This window comes from Colobus angolensis, unplaced genomic scaffold (genome assembly GCF_000951035.1).
Source record: "Colobus angolensis palliatus isolate OR3802 unplaced genomic scaffold, Cang.pa_1.0 Scaffold2, whole genome shotgun sequence".
Classification (NCBI taxonomy): domain Eukaryota; kingdom Metazoa; phylum Chordata; class Mammalia; order Primates; family Cercopithecidae; genus Colobus; species Colobus angolensis.
In genome coordinates this window covers 19,859,691-19,876,142 of record NW_012115154.1, presented here as the reverse complement: position 1 = coordinate 19,876,142, position 16,452 = coordinate 19,859,691, and the positions used below count along the sequence as shown (strand labels likewise).

Below are 16,452 nucleotides of genomic sequence, written 5' to 3'. Positions count from 1 at the left end.
CTTCCAATGCACCCCCTCCACCCCACCAGTTTCCCTCGGGGTGTTTCTGGGCCTGGAGCGGGGGTGTCCTCTGCAGCCGTTCCCTTCCCCCGCCCCGGGAGTGTACTTTGGGTCTCTGTGGTATTTGGGGACTCGGAGCTCCCTAACCCATGCAGGCTGCATTGAACTTCAGCCCTGGCCGCGACGGCCGCCCGGGAGGACATTGGCGACTCGGATCTATCTGAGGCTTCACTTTGTCCAGCCAGAGGGGCAGCGGGCCGGGTGGTGCTTCCTCCTTTCCGGACGGCGCCCAGGTAGCCCGCGGCCACTGTTCCTCTCCTCCGCGTAGGGGGGTCGGGTGGTGGGAGGTGTGGCAGCCCACTGGGTCACGCCCTCCGCCTCAGCCAACCAAGTAAATATTTGTGTTTGTGTACACACACACATACACACACACACACAGCAGAGTGCTCCGTGGAGAAAGTTATTTTGCTCTCCCGGGGCAGGGTGGGAGTGCACAGTGAATGGGCTGTCTGGACCCCTCATTAAAGCTAATCCTTCCCGACAGCGTCAGGCACAGCTGGCATGGCCGAGGCAGGCCACTCACTTCCCACTGTGAATTCCAGGGGGCACTGCCCCGGGTTTGCTGAGCCACCCTTCTTTTGGACGCGCCGCTAAGGTCCTCCTGTGTAAATTCCGGCCCACACGTGTCTAACGCTTGGATGAAGAAGGTGGAGTCCAGGGGCGGGGTTCCAGACACCCAATGCCAAGGAGCCCGACACGGGCCCTGGGCCAGCCCTCCCTGGCTGGGAAGTTCTGGGGCAGGAAACCTGGACCCCTGGCTGCTGTGTGGCCCCCACGGTGGTGACACGATTATGCGGGAATAAGTGTTCTATTTGAAAATGAAACATTCTTGTTTACATCTCTCATGTAAGACATTTAAAACCGTGTTTGAATTACACGTTAGATGTTGCTGCCACAGACCTCTTAAACAGCGATCACTGGAGCTAACCCTGTAACTACCGTTTCTCCCATTTGTGAAATGCAGGAAATAATACCCGTTTTTCCTGCTTTATAGGGATATTGAAATAAAATGACTCATGGGAAACTCTTCTTTGTTGTTTTTTGTTTTGTTTTTTTGTTTTGTTTTGAGTCAGGGTCTCACTCTGTTCCCCAGGTGGGAATGCAGTGGTGCAATCATGGCTCACTGCAGCCTCAGCCTCCCCAGGCTCAAGTGGGCCACCCTCCTCAGCCTCCCAAATAGCTGGGACTACAGGTATGCACTACTATGCCTGGATAATATTTTTAGTAGTAGTTTGTTTTGTTTTTTTGTTTTGTTTTGAGTCAGGGTCTCACTCTGTTCCCCAGGTGGGAATGCAGTGCTGCAATCATGGCTCACTGCAGCCTCAGCCTCCCCAGGCTCAAGTGGGCCTCCCACCTCAGCCTCTTGAGTAACCGGGACTACAGGCACGTGCCACCACAGCCAGCTAATTTATTTAGTTTTTTTGTAGAGATGAGGTTTTATCATGTTGCCCAAAGCTGGTCCACATGGGCTGGGCTCGAGGGATCCGCCCACCTTGGCCTCCCAAAGTGCTGGGATTACAGGCATGAGCCATCACACCCATCCCGGAAAAACTCCTGACAAATGTAAAGTGTCCTATATATGTATGGGGAATACATATACATATACATATACATATACATCAGACACCTAGTTTTTTAAAAAATGTATAGAGAGTAACAAGAACATGCCATTGTCCAGTGGTTGGGCCATTTTGTGTGGCAGCCACATGGCGAGGCTGGTTCCAAATGCAGGATGTGAGTGATGTGTGGGTGTGCCCGTGGGGTGGTGCCAGCGGTAATGTGAGACAAAATCCAGGACCAGAAAAAGGATTGTGAGGCCAGGCCGTGAATGTTGAAAAACCATGTTATAGTTGGGGTCCTTAGACCACCCTTCTTGCTGCCAGTGGTGACTTTGGCAGTTTTTCATAAGGTTCTTGGCATGAGCCAGTCCGCCGCGAAAGTAGCATTCATTCAGTTATTCCACAGTGGCTGAGGGTGACCATGTGCCCAGGCTCTGGTTAGGGTGAGATCTGGGGAAGATTGGCCCAAGTCCTCACAGGGCTTGCAGTTGCTGGGGGCACCAGGGAGGTCCCCTCATCTGCCAAATGGTCATTACCTATTGATGGTTGTGCCAGGCTAGGTGGCGGTTATAACCTCGCTGGGAAAATGAGGTTTTCAGACAAAGGCTAGCAAATGATCCAGGGGCATGCGATGGCCAGTGCAGACCACACCTGCTTCTAGAGGCAGGAGTGATGACAGCACCTGCTGTGTTCAGAGAGACTTTACACCCAGAGACGGCAGGCAGGAGTCATGTAGGAGAAGTGGGGGTGATACTCTCACTGAGGAACCAGTGGGAGCACCCCACAGAATCGGGCAGGAGGGGATGGCTGCTTCCGGGTGAAGAGCCACACCTCCTGGAGAAAGGATTTGAGAGCCAGGGTCATAGGAAATGGTTTGAGACCGGATCAGGCAACACCTGGACATAGGGTTGCCAGCTGTAGTAACTAAAAATACAAAATGCCTAGTTAAATCTGGATTTCAGATACAGGATGAATCATTTTTTAGCATAGGTATGTGCCATGCAATATTTGGGATATACTAAAAGATGTCCATTGTTGATGTGAAATCCCAGATTAATGGGGGTGTCCTGTATTTGATCTGGCAATGCTGCCTTGAAGGCCAGGCCCAAGGAGTGAGGACCCCCTCCTTAAGGCATGAAGAAGCTTCGGTGGACGCTGTGGATAGCCTCCTTCTGGTGCCCGGGGCCCAGCCCACCTGCAGCCTCGGTGAACAGCGTCTTGCTCATGTCTCCCTCCTCACCTGAAGGAATCCTCTCAGACCCTGGCAGCTTGCTCAGCCTAGCGCGGGAGCCCCTGGAAGTGCTAGGATTATGCCCTGAGGGGCAACCCTCAACCCAGGAGAGGTCCAGTTGGTGGCCAATGGCCCAGCCACCCTGCTTCTCAGTGGGAAGTTCTGACCTGGATTCTGCAGGGTGCCTCAGGGGGATCCCTAGCAGAGTGGGGACCCACAATGTAACTCACTCAATAATGTACCTTACTGGCCCTTCTGGCCAGTTCCTGCCTCAGCTTCCCCATTCCCTTGCCCACACTTCCTGGGATAAACTGAACCTAAGTTCCTGTCTGAGTGTCTTTTCTGGGGGGCTAAACTAAGAAGCCATTAAAGGTAAAGAAAACAACGCTCCAGTGCAGAGTGGAGTGATGGGAAAGGGGCTGGTGTCAAGGGAACCAACTCAAGTACTTTGGCAAAAGCCCAGGGTGAGTGTCCGAGAGCCTGAACTGCAGTCGCGATGAGAGAATGCAGAAGAGCAGACGTGGGACGTGAGAAGGCCAACCTAGTGGATGGCGAGGGCTGAGTTAGCAGGCACTGATGTGGAGGTATTTGGGATAACGGGCCGGTTCTTGGGGGAAATGGTGAGTCTGGTCATAGCCCGGGTGTATCTCAGCAGAGGGCAGCACGTCCATGGGGAATCACGTTTGCTTCCTCACCCCAGCCTCAGAGGATTGTGGTGTCCAGGGACTGCCATGGCCAAGGACATCTTGGATTCTGAGGAGTAACTCTTGAAAGGCATTGCGGCGCTGGCTGTCCTGTGACTGGGGTCATTTGGTGGCCTCCAGGGACCCCTAGTGCCCAAGCAGCTTGTCTCTTCATTGAATTCGAGTGAGTCATTTTGGGCACCTCAGCCTCCAGCCCATATCATAAACAGAACCGTGGCCTAGGGTATTGAAGGCAATTATTGCAAACCTCCTCTCTCAGGCTCTGATGATCTTGAATGTCCCCACTGCCCCCTTCCTGTCAACAGCCCGTCTAGGCTTTGGGACACCAGGAAGGAAGAATCCATTTTAGGGGACAGCCTAGGGCCAGTGGGTAGTGGCCGATAGTGGAGACCTAGAACTACTAAGTAATTTATCAATTGAATTCGGTTGATGGCTGTGTACTGGGGAAGGGAACACGGCCCTTGGACCATGAAGATGTTGCCTTGCTTGGTTTCAGTCTTAGGCATTTTGTGTCACCTTTATGGGCGCAGTTACAGGGTCTTGGAGGAGGATGGAGGAGGATGCAAAGGAGAGGAAAGGGAAGGACTGAAGGCAGATTCTATCCTGAAGCCATGCTGACCTTTAAAAGTAGCAAAGGCCCGTAAAGGTCAGAGTCCTGGCCTGTTGGCATCCTGTCTCGGCTCCCTGCTCTGAGCCTCCATGCCTCTTGTAAGCCATGGCTGATCATGAAGGTGATGGAATGGTTTTAGGAATAACTCGCTGGGGGCATAGCTGTGCGTAGTATTCTGCTGAGACTTTGGTAGCAAGCGTGTTCCTTTTTCTTTATGTCACTCTGAGAAAAAGCAGCTTCCCTTTTAATGCTAAAGTTCATAGATCCCGTAGACATGCTTTAATCAAGGCTGGCTGGCATGTTGTGCATCTATGGAACTGTTTCAAGCCAATGACAGAGCAGGAGGCCCAGCGGGAGGGAAGACATCAGACAGATGGACCCAAGGCAGAAGCCTTTTGGGGACACCGAGGCAGGCTGGAGGAGTTCAGATGGTTGCTACTGAGTGGGGCATTTCTGTCAGAATGCACATGTGTCTGGCCCTCTGGGGAGAGGTGCTCCAGAAAGCCTGCAGAGTCACTGGAGACAAACTAAAAATAGAGCCAGGGCAGCTGGGCAGTCACAACATTTGCAGAGATGGGACTGGGCTTGGGCGGGTCTGTTGCCAGCCATGCCTCCCCCTGCTGCATGGCCTCGAGAAGCCACGTGCAGTGAGGAGGCCATGCACCCTCCATGCTGGTGATGGCCTAGGACCTTTGCACCCAGCTCCTGCCCTGTAGCCTCTATCCGGCTGGATGAGCCACTCAGGAACTCCAGGATGAGGGTGGGAAGGGGAGCTGTGTCCTGCCCCGGGGCTGGAGGATCCAACCATGACTGCTTTGTGCACCTCACACCACTGAAATGCTCTGGATGGAAGCCTCAGCAAAGGGAAAGGAGGTGCTGTGTGGCACAGTGGAGGCGTCAGCTTTGACCTTGGCCAGTTTGTACGATCCTGAGCAAGATCTGCTGGATTAGGGTTTAGGGCAATGTTTTGCAAAGTGTGGTTCCTGGACTAGCTTAAGTAGAAGCGCTCAGTGTTTGTTTAGAATATAAAATCCTGCTTCTTAGCCCAGACTCGCTGAATCAGAATGTCTGAGGGTGGGATCCATGAGTTTGCATTTTTCTTAAGTTCTCCAGTGATTCTTGTACCTACTGGGGCTTAAAAACAATTGGGTACTATTAATAGCTTCCCTGGTGTAATACTGTTCCATTTCTTCTGCCCCCATGAGTTATTCCTCTGTCTGCCTGCCTGTCTGTGTATCTATCTTTCTATCTATCTATCAATCATCTGCACCTTTTCAGCTGTCATTGAGAAGAGATATCCTTGACTTCTGACTATTCAACAAAGGCAATTCAACATTTGGTTTCCAAATAAAGATGAATGCCCAAACCAGCCTGTAGCCAGAGTCGCCCATGTGGGCCAGCCCGTTAGGCCACACTGCAAGCTTTCTTGACTCAGCCCTTCAGTGGCTTGATGCATCTTAGATGCCCTGCCGTAAGCTCCAGTAGGGCCCAGAGTGTGCTATGGGAACCTTCAGTAGTCAGACTTCTCAGTGATGGGGAGCTCAGACTGGCCTGTGGCTCCAGGGTTTTTGATGAAGCTTGGTTGCCGCTCGGGCTCATCAGCGAGGGGGCGTTCTCAGTGGGGCACAGCACATTGGCTCAATGCCGCTTGAGCACAGCCCAGTGCTGGTCCTAGAGGGAACGGGCAGCTAAACAGTGATGCGTGATCACTTCCTCGAAGACTGGCACACAGAGGGCACAGGGACGCCCATGGAGCAGCTCACATGGGGGAGTAGCACGGAACCTGCACAAACCCATGGGCCTGCAGTCGCCTGCTCAGTGACGTGCGGGAGTCATCCTGGAGCATCCTCATCCTCTTATCCCTACTTCACAAATGCCCAGCTGAGAAAAAGCCTGTTCATCATGACATGGTAGATGACAGGGTTACTTACAGTGGAGGTGAAATGTGCTTCGCTGCCCTCATCTGGCCCCTGCTGCCCTATTCACGCTAGGTCCTGGCACCTCTTTGTGGAGGGTTCCAAGATTCTTGTATAAACAAGGCTCTACATACTGCAGAGGAGCAGCCTACTGATGAATGCAAAGAGTTAAATCTCGGATCATGATTTCCCAGCTCGAGTACGGAATTAACATAAACAGAAGCAGCAGCCCAACCGAGTTGGTGAGTTCAATCAATATTGCATCTTTTCACACATCACCAACTTGTTAGGGTTCGCAATGCATTAGTAGTGTCTTTTCCTGCCTCTTTGAACTACCCGCCCCCGCCCCGCCTGCCAGTAAAACCTAGCAGAACAATATTGCTAGTTTGCACTCAGGGTTTGCAATTTTTACTGTGCTAAACACTAGACTGGCTGAAGAAATCATTTGGAAGCACTTTTTATTGGCCAACGCCTCTTCATCTACTCAGACTTCACTTACATAATTTGTAAATCCATTTGTCCCTTCTAAAACCTTCAGGCAAATACATGTGCTCTTAAATATTCCTGTTTCTTGGCTGTTTATTTTCTTTTGCTTTCCCTGTTTTCCTGTAAGAGCTGATTTTGGTGTGTTCAGCTCATGGCCAGTGTCCTTCTGTTTCTAGGCACCTTTTTACATTTATGGGGGCCACTAAGGTTACCGAGTAGAGCTGCAGACACTGACAGGAGCCGAGTGAGAATCTGGTTCACCCGTTCTCCTCCCTTCGCTCTCTCTTCGGCCAAAATGGGGCCAGTGAGCGCGATCACTGATGAAGCACCAGCTGTGTCTCGTTCCTTTCAAGGCGGTGAACCAGCCCATCCTGATAACCCCACAGTTCTGTCAACGTCATTTAAAATGTGGAACAAACAAAGGCCGACGGACAGCTGAGCTGTGATGTTGAAACAGAGTCATGACTTTGCTTGGTTCATTAACTGTGACTCGCTCTGAGATGAGCAGAGGGGCCACCTGAGAGTTAAGCTGTGTCCTTCGGGCTTAACCACAGGGAGTTCTTAGAAGCCCGCACTGTTACTCATTGCACGGCTCGTGCGTCCAGACCAGCGGAAGGGGTTAGCTGTTTTAACTGGCTGAGCTTCCCCGGTAGAAGAAGGTGCTTTGGTGGAACGGTATTTTAGCCCTGCCTTGGAATGGTTAATTGGAATCTCACTCGTCTCTTTCTTCCACTACCTACTTTGAAAATAATTTAATCCCTGTCCTTTACTTCCTGTTGACAGGAAGTCCTCTCTGCCAACCCATGGCTGGTCACGGACCAATCGGATATCACCAGGCTTTGGGGCGTCTGCCAGGGCCTCTGTGTTTTGATATACTCTGACCTGGCAGTGAAGTTGCTGATGAATGTACGACAAAGACCAGTTTGCTCCGTAACCCCAGTCTCCCAGCGTCTTTTCCATGAGCCAGAGGCCTGGTCCTGGAGGGGGGTGCCCTGCAGCTCTGCTGGCCTTCTTCTGGGGAGCTCTTTGTAGGGAGTAGCCCTGTAGTGACCTCCACTGTGCTGGGGAGGGGAAGAGGAAGGATGCAACAGGGTGAGGGGAGAATTTGTGAAAATAGGACACAAATTCTCAACTTGTGAATAAAGAAATAGCCATTGCTAAGAGCCATGTTTCCGCAGGGTTAGTGCTGGGACCAGAAAGCAGTCAAGTCGTTTCTCTGTACTTTCCAGGGACTGGGCTGGGTGGCGAGGGCACAAAGATGAACAGTGCGATGGAATTGGATTCTCCAAAAAAATGGTCAAAGTCCCACACCCCCTACATGAATGAGACCTGTGAATGAGACCTTATTTGAAATGGGGTTTTTGCAGATGTGATAAACATATAAATTAGGATGAGGCCATTAGGACGGGCCCTCGTTCACTATGCCTGGAGTCCTTCTAAGAAGAAGGAAATTGCATCCAGAGGCATAGGCAAGAAGGCTTGTGAGGGCGGAGGCAGAAGACTGCAGAGCTGCTGCCACGAGCTGTGGAATACAGGCCGCTGAAGGGTGGAAGAGGCAAGGAAGGATCCTCCCGGAGGTTTCGGAGGGAGTGTGGCTCTCACAGCACCTTGATTTCAGACCTCTGTCCTGTAGAGCGATGAGAGAATCTGTTCCATTTTAAAGCCCCCAGTATGTGGTGCCATGCTATCACAGCCCGGGAACCTCATCCAACAGCGCCCTGCTCTCGAAGCACAGCATGGCTGCAGCCTCCGCCTGATAGAGCTGTAAGGCAGGGCTTGTGCTGCGGGGCCCCACAGCATGTCCTGGAGATGGGACCAAGGCCCCAGGATGGGGTCCCAGCATCCCACTGTCCACAGCGCTTGCACGGCCTGGAGAGGGGACCAAGGCCCCAGGATGGGGTCCCAGCATCCCACTGCCCACAGCGCTTGCACGGCCTGGAGAGGGGACCAAGGCCCCAGGATGGGGTCCCAGCGTCCCACTGCCCACAGTGCTTTGATGCTCCCTTCCAAGGTCTGGGTCTTTCCTTGCGTCCCCTCCTCCCACTGCTGGAAGTTCTAGTGTGGCGGGGCTGTGAGAAAACCAACGTGACATGTCCGAGGCTGCGGGTGTGGCAGCTCCGGGACCCGGGGCTGCTCCCTCTGTCCAGAGCACCTCCTCTTTGCCTGCTCTCCCGTCCTGGGTGGCCACCAAGACTCAGCCTCCTGGGGCCAGGGGTGAAGAGGTGTGCACGAGGGGTGGGGGTGGGAGGACAGCTCTGTCATCTGCTGAACTTCCAGAAGACCGGCAGGCAGGCAGGCTCCATGCAGCCATTTGTCTATTGGGCTAATGTGGAAACCATTTCCCCAGCTCCGCCCTGCTCACCACCTCAGCCATGCCAGCAGCCATGGGGTGGTGGGCTTGACGAAACATCACCTGGGCCCCATCCTCATCTATAGCATATGTTGTAATAAGCGCCCTGGAGAGCCTTCTTCCTCCATGCCACCTGGATATGCTTGATGGGGAGTTGCATTCACGGTGCTGATGACCGATTAATATTCTTGATTGTATCAGATACCATCTGGGGTGGCACGGTTGTCATCAGAGTGAGCTAATATTGCTGAAGCACTTGTTATATGCCAGATGTATGCTTTTATATAAGCCGTCTCTGTTTATCATTAAAGTAATATGTGAAATATTAGTATTGCTATTAGTCTTATTATCCTTACTGTAGAAATGACAGTTTGAGGTTCACAACCATTCTAGCCCAACCTGCTGAGAACAGTCTCCGTTGTGTCTTGTTGGTTTTTTTATATCTCTGCTTGGCTATGGCCCAGATGCCCAAGCAGCCAGTGCCTTCTTGGGTTAGGGGATGAGGCTGGACGGTCAGGCTGAGGCTGGACCATGGGTCCAGAGAGGACGGTGTCTGCTGCCTCCCTGCAGTTTGTCCTGCGTGGGTCAGGTCTCCATACGCTTTACTCGGCCCCTTTCTAGATGAAGGTCATTGAAAGATATTCTTTACCCTTCTTATTTCAAAAATAAAGAACCTGCCTTCTCCACTTTCATAGGTTCCATTCTCTGGTTCTTCTTTTTCAGTTTGTTGTTTTTGCTTCTTAAATAATGGATGTTAGAATGAGCACTACAGTGGGAATTAGAAAGCCCTGCCTGCTGCCTCTGTCACCTATCTATGGGCTTCTTCTCACTGAGTCATCCAGTATTGACCACAGCCTGTTGTGTGCCAGGGTCGGGGTCTCACTGTGACCCACATGGGCCCCTCTCTCCCCTCGCAAGGCTTAACCTGGGGCACGCTGTCACCCTATCGGTTCACATCTGCCACCACCAAAACACCAAAAACATAGGGACTGAAAGCCACAGAATTTCTTCTTTGTCACTGTTCTCTCTGTCGGCTGGGAAGTTCTCATGGTTGGGCCTGGCTTGGCCGATATCTGGGGTCAGCTGGCCGCTGGGGCCCAGGACAGACTTGCCCGCATGTCTGCCCATCACCCAGTCAGCTCCATGCCAGCCGAGCCATGGGGATGACTGGGCCGTGTGTCCAGCAGGCTGTCCAGGCAGCAGCAAGAGGGCCAGCCTGAAGCTCAGGGGCTCCTCAGGCCCCTTGGCCATGGCAAGTCACATGGCTGAGACTCGAGGGATGGAGGGACAGACTCCGCTTGTGGATGGGAAGCAAGGTCACGTGGCAAGGTCATGCTCACAGGGGCCGGAAGGATTTGAGCGGAACCAGTCACTTAACCTGTCTAGATCTGTTTACATATATAATACATTCGTATATTATATAATTAATATTATATAAAATTGTTATCTAATCATACGCTATTTAAAGTATATCCTATATGTGATATGTATAATATGTAATACACATATATACACTTTGAAAAAGAGGGCTGGAGCCTAAGTCTCCGTTTGGCCCAAGCACCACGGCTGTATGGAAACTGCTTCGTTCTGGGGACAAGTGGCCTTTAAGGGGCTGTGGGTGAGGGCCGTGCAGAGCAGTGATGGGGCCTGGGTCCTTCCAAAGCTGGGCTTTTGAGAGTGTCACCTGAGCCCTCCCGTTTGCACCACTGAAGATGAGTGAGTGTCTGAGGAGATATTTTGCCCCTGGGGAGCTGCCAGCACCAGGAGAACAGAGAGGCCACTCGTCTCCTCACCACCCTGCTTTGCATGTTACGTGTATTTTGAGATTTCTGACATGACCTTGGGGCACAGGTAATAGAATATTTTCAAAGACAGAGGGAAATGCTGGGCAGTGATAACAACCTGGTCTAGGGAAAGAACTGGGCCAGGTGACCTCCCCCCTAGAGTTGCAGGGTGCCTGCCAGGTGTGGAAGTGGCGCAGAGGACGCATGGTAGCCCCTGGGAGAAGAGAAACAGGAAGCTGCACCCTGGACTGCCGTATAATGAGGAAATAGCCCCAGGAGGTTAAGCGACCTGCCAAGTTGCATGGCTGGTCAGTGGCAAAGCAAGGATTGAACCCGGGCTTTTGCACTGGAGGTGTGTTAGAAGGAGAGGAATCCCATCCTGGCTGACCAACAGCCGTGGCTATGGTCAGGGAAGGGCTTCTGGGAGCCAGCAGTGCCGTCTGCCGGCCTCGTGGCTTTCTGCCTGAGATGCCTGCTCTTCAGGCTGGAGGTCAGGAAGCCGGTTCACAGCAGTGCTTGTTTCGTGCTGTTTCAAGACAAGGGCTGTGGGCTCCAGACTCCATTCTCTATCACCTCCCTCCTCTTTCCTCTCCTCCAGATGTGGCAACATCAGTTCTCAGGAAAGGCTCAAAGCGATGTTCTGTAGGCTCCGCATGCAGGCATGGAGTTTACTACTGTGATAAAATACGGCATAAAGGCAGGTGGACATATTTGGTTCTTGGTTCCTTTTTTTTTTGAGACAGGGTCTTGCTCTGTAGCCCAGGCTGGAGTGCGGTGGTCCGAACACTGCTGCCTGGAACTCCTGAGCTCAAGTGATCCTCTTACCTCAGCCTGCTGAATAGCCGGGACCACAGGTGCCACCATGCCCAGCTAATTTTTTGATTTTTCATAGAGAAGGGGCTTCATCATCTTGCCCAGATTGCTCTTAAACTCCTGGGCTTAAGCAATTCTCCTGCTGTGGCCTTCCAAAGTGCTGAGATTGCAGATGTGAGCCACCGCGCTGGCCTCATATTTGGTTCTATTCCTTGTTAAATGATGGTCTACCCTCCAGTGGCCTTTATCACCTTCACCTGAAGGTTATGCTCAGCTGGTGAGTCTGTGCCTCTAGCTTTGGCCACTCAGTGGTGAAAGAGGGAAGCAAGCTGGACTGAGCAGAGGGGAAGGGCTGTGAAGCATTCACACCAGAGGCCTCAGCTGACCCCTTAGAGCATTCTGGAACTGGGATGGCCCTTCAGAGTTGTCCCAGATTGAGGCAAAGGGCTCCCACACTGTCCCTGGGAAGGGGATGTAAACTTGGTTGAGGTGGATCCCATCTGGTGAGGGCAAGTCTCAGCCAGGCACTCAGCTGAGTACCAGCGGCTACCAGTGCTCCCTGTACCTGGGGGTCTACCAGTGCTCCCTGCACCCGGGGACCTACCAGTGCCCCCTGTACCTGGGGATCTACCAGTGCTGCCTGTACCTGGGGACCTACCAGCACCCCCTGCACCCTGGAATCTAACAGTGCCCCCTGTACCCGGGGACCTACCAGTGTCCCTGCACCTGGGGACCTACTAGCGCCCTCTGCACAAGGGGGTCTACAAGTGCCCCCTGTACCTGGGGATCTACCAGTGCTCCCTGTACCTGGGGACCTTCCAGCACCCCCTGCACCTGGGAATCTAACAGTGCCCCCTGTACCCGGGTTCTACCAGCTCCCCCTGTGCCCGGGGACCTACCAGTCTCCCTGCACCCGGGGACCTATCAGTGCCCCCTGCACCTGGGGACCTACTAGCGCCCCCTGCACGTGGGGTTCTACCAGTGGCCCCTGCACCCTGGGACCTACCAGTGCCCCCTGCACCCAGGAGTCTACCAGTGTCCCTGCACCCAGGGACCTACCAGCGCCCCCTGTACCCGGAGATCTACCAGTGCTCCCTGCATTCAGGGACCTACCAGTGCCACCTGCACCCAGGAGTCTACCAGTGTCCCTGCACCCAGGGACCTACCAGCGCCCCCTGTACCTGGGGATCTACCAGTGCTCCTTGCATTTAGGGACCTACCAGCGCCCCCTGCACCCGGGGATCTACCAATGCCTCCTGCACTTGGGGACCTACCAGTGCTTCCTGCACCTGGGGATCCAGGAGCCACACCACGGCATCCACAGCACTGCGTCCCTTTCTCATAATAAAATCTCACGATTTTTCTTTCGAAGTGTCCAGCCCATCTCCTTAATTAAACCATAAGCTCCTTTAAGGATGGCATGCACCTACACTTTGTCATGTCCCAGCCCTGAGGAAGCCACCTCTCACACTGCCGACCTGAATGTTGACAATGATGATGATGATGATGATGGTGAGGAAATGCAGAAGCTGAGCTAACAGAGGGGGAAAGGAAGACAATATGGGCCATCTTTGAGAATGGAAATGCTTAGTTAACTCTACAACCCAATTTAGAAAAGTCTGAGTAGACCCGCTACTTACAAATCTTAGGGGAGCCACATATCTCAAAGAGAAAATTTTCAGACAAATCATGTCTTGTTGGTTTCAAAAAGAGGCATTGTTTTTCCATCCAATCTACTGGCCAGAATAAAAAGGGCAGATTTTAGGCACATTGTTGTGTTATTTGTTTTTTTCCTTCACCTCCCACTTGGGAAAGTTACTTGGGCTTTGGCTCAGGCTGATTGACTAGTAACAGCATCCTGTGTCTGGCAGGAGGCATCTGCCATGGCGGATGGTCCTCTACCTGGAGACTGGCCGGGCGCCTAGACCTTCAGGCAATGCAGAGCCCGGGGGCCAGATGCCGGTGCCTCGGGCCTCATGTCCTTCAGGGACCTCTGTATTTCCTGGTGCCATTGGAGGAGGGAACATCCGTCCACCGAGGGGGTGGGCATGGACCTAGCTATCCCTCATACTAGATTCTCAAGAACAGAGTCCTGTGTGTGAGCAGGAAAATGGGATGGTTTTCATCTTGCCAACGGAAGAGTGGCTGCAGGGGAGGGAGCATGAGTTCGGGCGCCATAGGCCAAGGCCGCAACCCCAGTGCCACTGATTGCCCCCTGTGTCCTATTGGGCAGTTTACTGGCACAATCCAAGCCTCAGTTTCCTCACAGGTAAAACAGAGAATACAATCCCCACCTCGCAGGACGAGGGGGAGCATGACTGAGAGGCCACAGTAAAGAGCAGGATGTCTGTGTCTGTGGAAAGGTTGCCTCCCTGTCTCTTACAAGCAGCCCATGGGAGGACCCTAAGAATGGAGCTGTGGCCACCATCACATCCCAGGTTTTCTGGGGATGGCCCCAGCTTAAGATAATTTTATTCTTTTCAATTGAGGTAATTTTTTTCTTTTTTTTTGAGACAGAGTCTTATTCTGTCACCCAGGCTGGAATGCAGTGGCACCATCTTGGCTCACTGCAACCTCGGCCTCCCGGGTTCAAGCAATTCTTACGTCTCAGTCTCCGCAGTAGCTGGGATTACAAGCGCGCACCACCATGACCGGCCAATTTTTGTGTTTTTGGTAGAGATGGGGTTTTGCCATGTTGCCCAGGCTGGTCTTGAACTCCTGGCCTCAAGTACCCGCCTCAGCCTCCCGAAGTGCTGGGATTACAGGTGTGAGCCACCATGCCCATCCTGCAGGTGATTCTTTAATCGTAATTTGAACGAGATTTCCTTTTTAATCCCTCATAAGGCTTTGGCTGAATAATTTGCAAATTTGTTGAACAGGTCTCCTTATTCACGCTGAGAGGCCAAGGTCCTGACCCCAGAGTGAAGTCAGCTTGAGCCTCCAGGGCTAAAGGTACTGAGCCCTTAACTGAGAGTGCTTAGAAATGGCCTTGGCCTTGGCCTTGGGTCCACGTGCCAGGAACTTGAAGGCAAAGTCTTGGGGTGGGGCTGCTGAGCGTTGAGGTGGTGGGCAGAAATCTAACCTGGCAAGCTCTACCTAGAAGCAGAATACTGGGACTTCAGGGTCCCTGGAGTCTTGTCTGCCTCCACCTCCCTGTACCACAAGCCTATTGTGACCCCACTAGGGTCATGGCACAGAAGACAGGTGGGCAGACAAGGGGAGACAGTGTTCCCTGGGCTAGAACAGTACCCTCTAGGAGAGGCAGGGCACAGCAGGTATCCTTGGGCATCAGTTCTTCAGGTTAATATGCTTTTTGTCCTCTTCTCCTTGGGGCATTTGCCGTCTAATAGGGAACTCATGGGGATTTTACAGCTTGACTCCAGAAAATAAATATTATGAGGCTTTTAGAGAACACTCAGGCCCCTAAATCATCTCCTTCTAGTCTGCAGTGGGCCTCGGGTGGGGTTGGGTGGGCTGGGGGCTGTGCTCTCCCTTGTGTCTTGTGGATGGTTCATTCGCAGTGAGAGATGAAACCCACACCCCCTTCCACAATTGAGGCCTTGGGCACCACAGGTGGCACCCATCAGTGCTTGTCTCTGATTGTCCACGAGTACAGGCATGGACGCCAGGGAGGAGAGAGGGTGGGGAAGGACGAGCAGTGTGGAGATGCAGGTGGCCGTGTGTGGTGTTGGAGGAGTGAGGTGTTTGCAAGAAGTTCTGGTTCTCTCTGCTGCAAAGCATGGTGCAGAGCATGCCCAGCCTGTGGTCTTGCCTCTCTGTGGGCCTGTCCTGGTGCCCCCTTTCTGCCCTGCCTCTGGCAGGAGGGGCTCCATGGAGGCTGGAGAAGGGGCACTGGCTGGGCATATTGCAGTGGCTGGGCACATCACAGCTGCCGGTTAATGTGCTTAATGGAAGGTGGATGAAAGCTTCCGACAGGCAGATGGGGCCCCGTTAGTGACTGGAAAGTCCCCTCCAGGTCCAGCATTCCAGGCTTCTGTGATATCTGCTAAAACTCCAGGTGCCTGGCCACCTCCGTCAGCTCAGCCCACAGTCCCACCTGCAGGTGTCAGAGCGGGAATCTTGGACTACATCAGAAGATGGGCTCTCCTGTCCTCCAACCCTGTGTCCCTCCAGCGGCCTTGGATTTACAGCTGATACCGAGATGACTACTGTCTAAATGGGAGTGGGGGATGGCTGTTTATCAGATCATTCAACTGCTTGGCCCTGGACAGAGATGGAGATACATCCTCGGTGCCTTAACCTGCAGCTCTCACCTGGGACAAAAGAGGATGGCTGGCAAGTGACTGATGAGAGCAGAAGGGGAGCTGAAGGTATCCAAGTCCACTCCGCTTCTGATGGCGCCAAGGGACAGCTCTGGCACTGTGAACTGTGGCTGGCAGCAGAGCCAGCTGGGCCTGGGTACACAGCTTCAGGCAGGTGCCGCCGGATCCCTCACCTCCGCTCTCACAGCCCTCGCCACCACGGCTTCCCTATTCACTCATCCCATGGCCCTTTAAGTATGTGTCCTTAGTTGTGTCCCAGCGAACATGGAGAGATGTGCTGGGCACTGCCCTTCCTCAGAAGACCATGATTCCTGGCCAGCACCTTCGTCTTCTTTAGAGAATCATACCTTTCCACAGGGCTGGCAGTCGCGTCCCACCCTGTCCACCTGCAGGCCTCATGGAGATGGTGGGTAGGTCTTGCCGCAGCTTTCCGCCTTCACCACGGTGTGCAGCAGGGGCTGGCTTGTGGGTCTCACCTCACCCCGCCCCGTCTGACACCATTCCCCACAGAGCGTTCTCTGGTGTCACAGCTGTGCAGCGCCCTCGAAGCACATTCACTGGGCATCACAGGATGATGTGTACAGGTGTGGTGTCGTCACAGGATGGTGTGTACAGGTGTGGTGTCGTCACAGGATGGTGTGTACAGGTGTGGTGTC

General features: G+C 53.1%; 1 protein-coding gene across 1 annotated transcript in view; it reads left to right on the top strand.

Moving 5' to 3' along the window:
• PRKAG2 (protein kinase, AMP-activated, gamma 2 non-catalytic subunit) overlaps positions 1-16,452 on the top strand; it is a 320,828-nt gene that overhangs the window by 1,195 nt on the left and 303,181 nt on the right. The gene's annotated exons all lie outside the window — the stretch shown is intronic.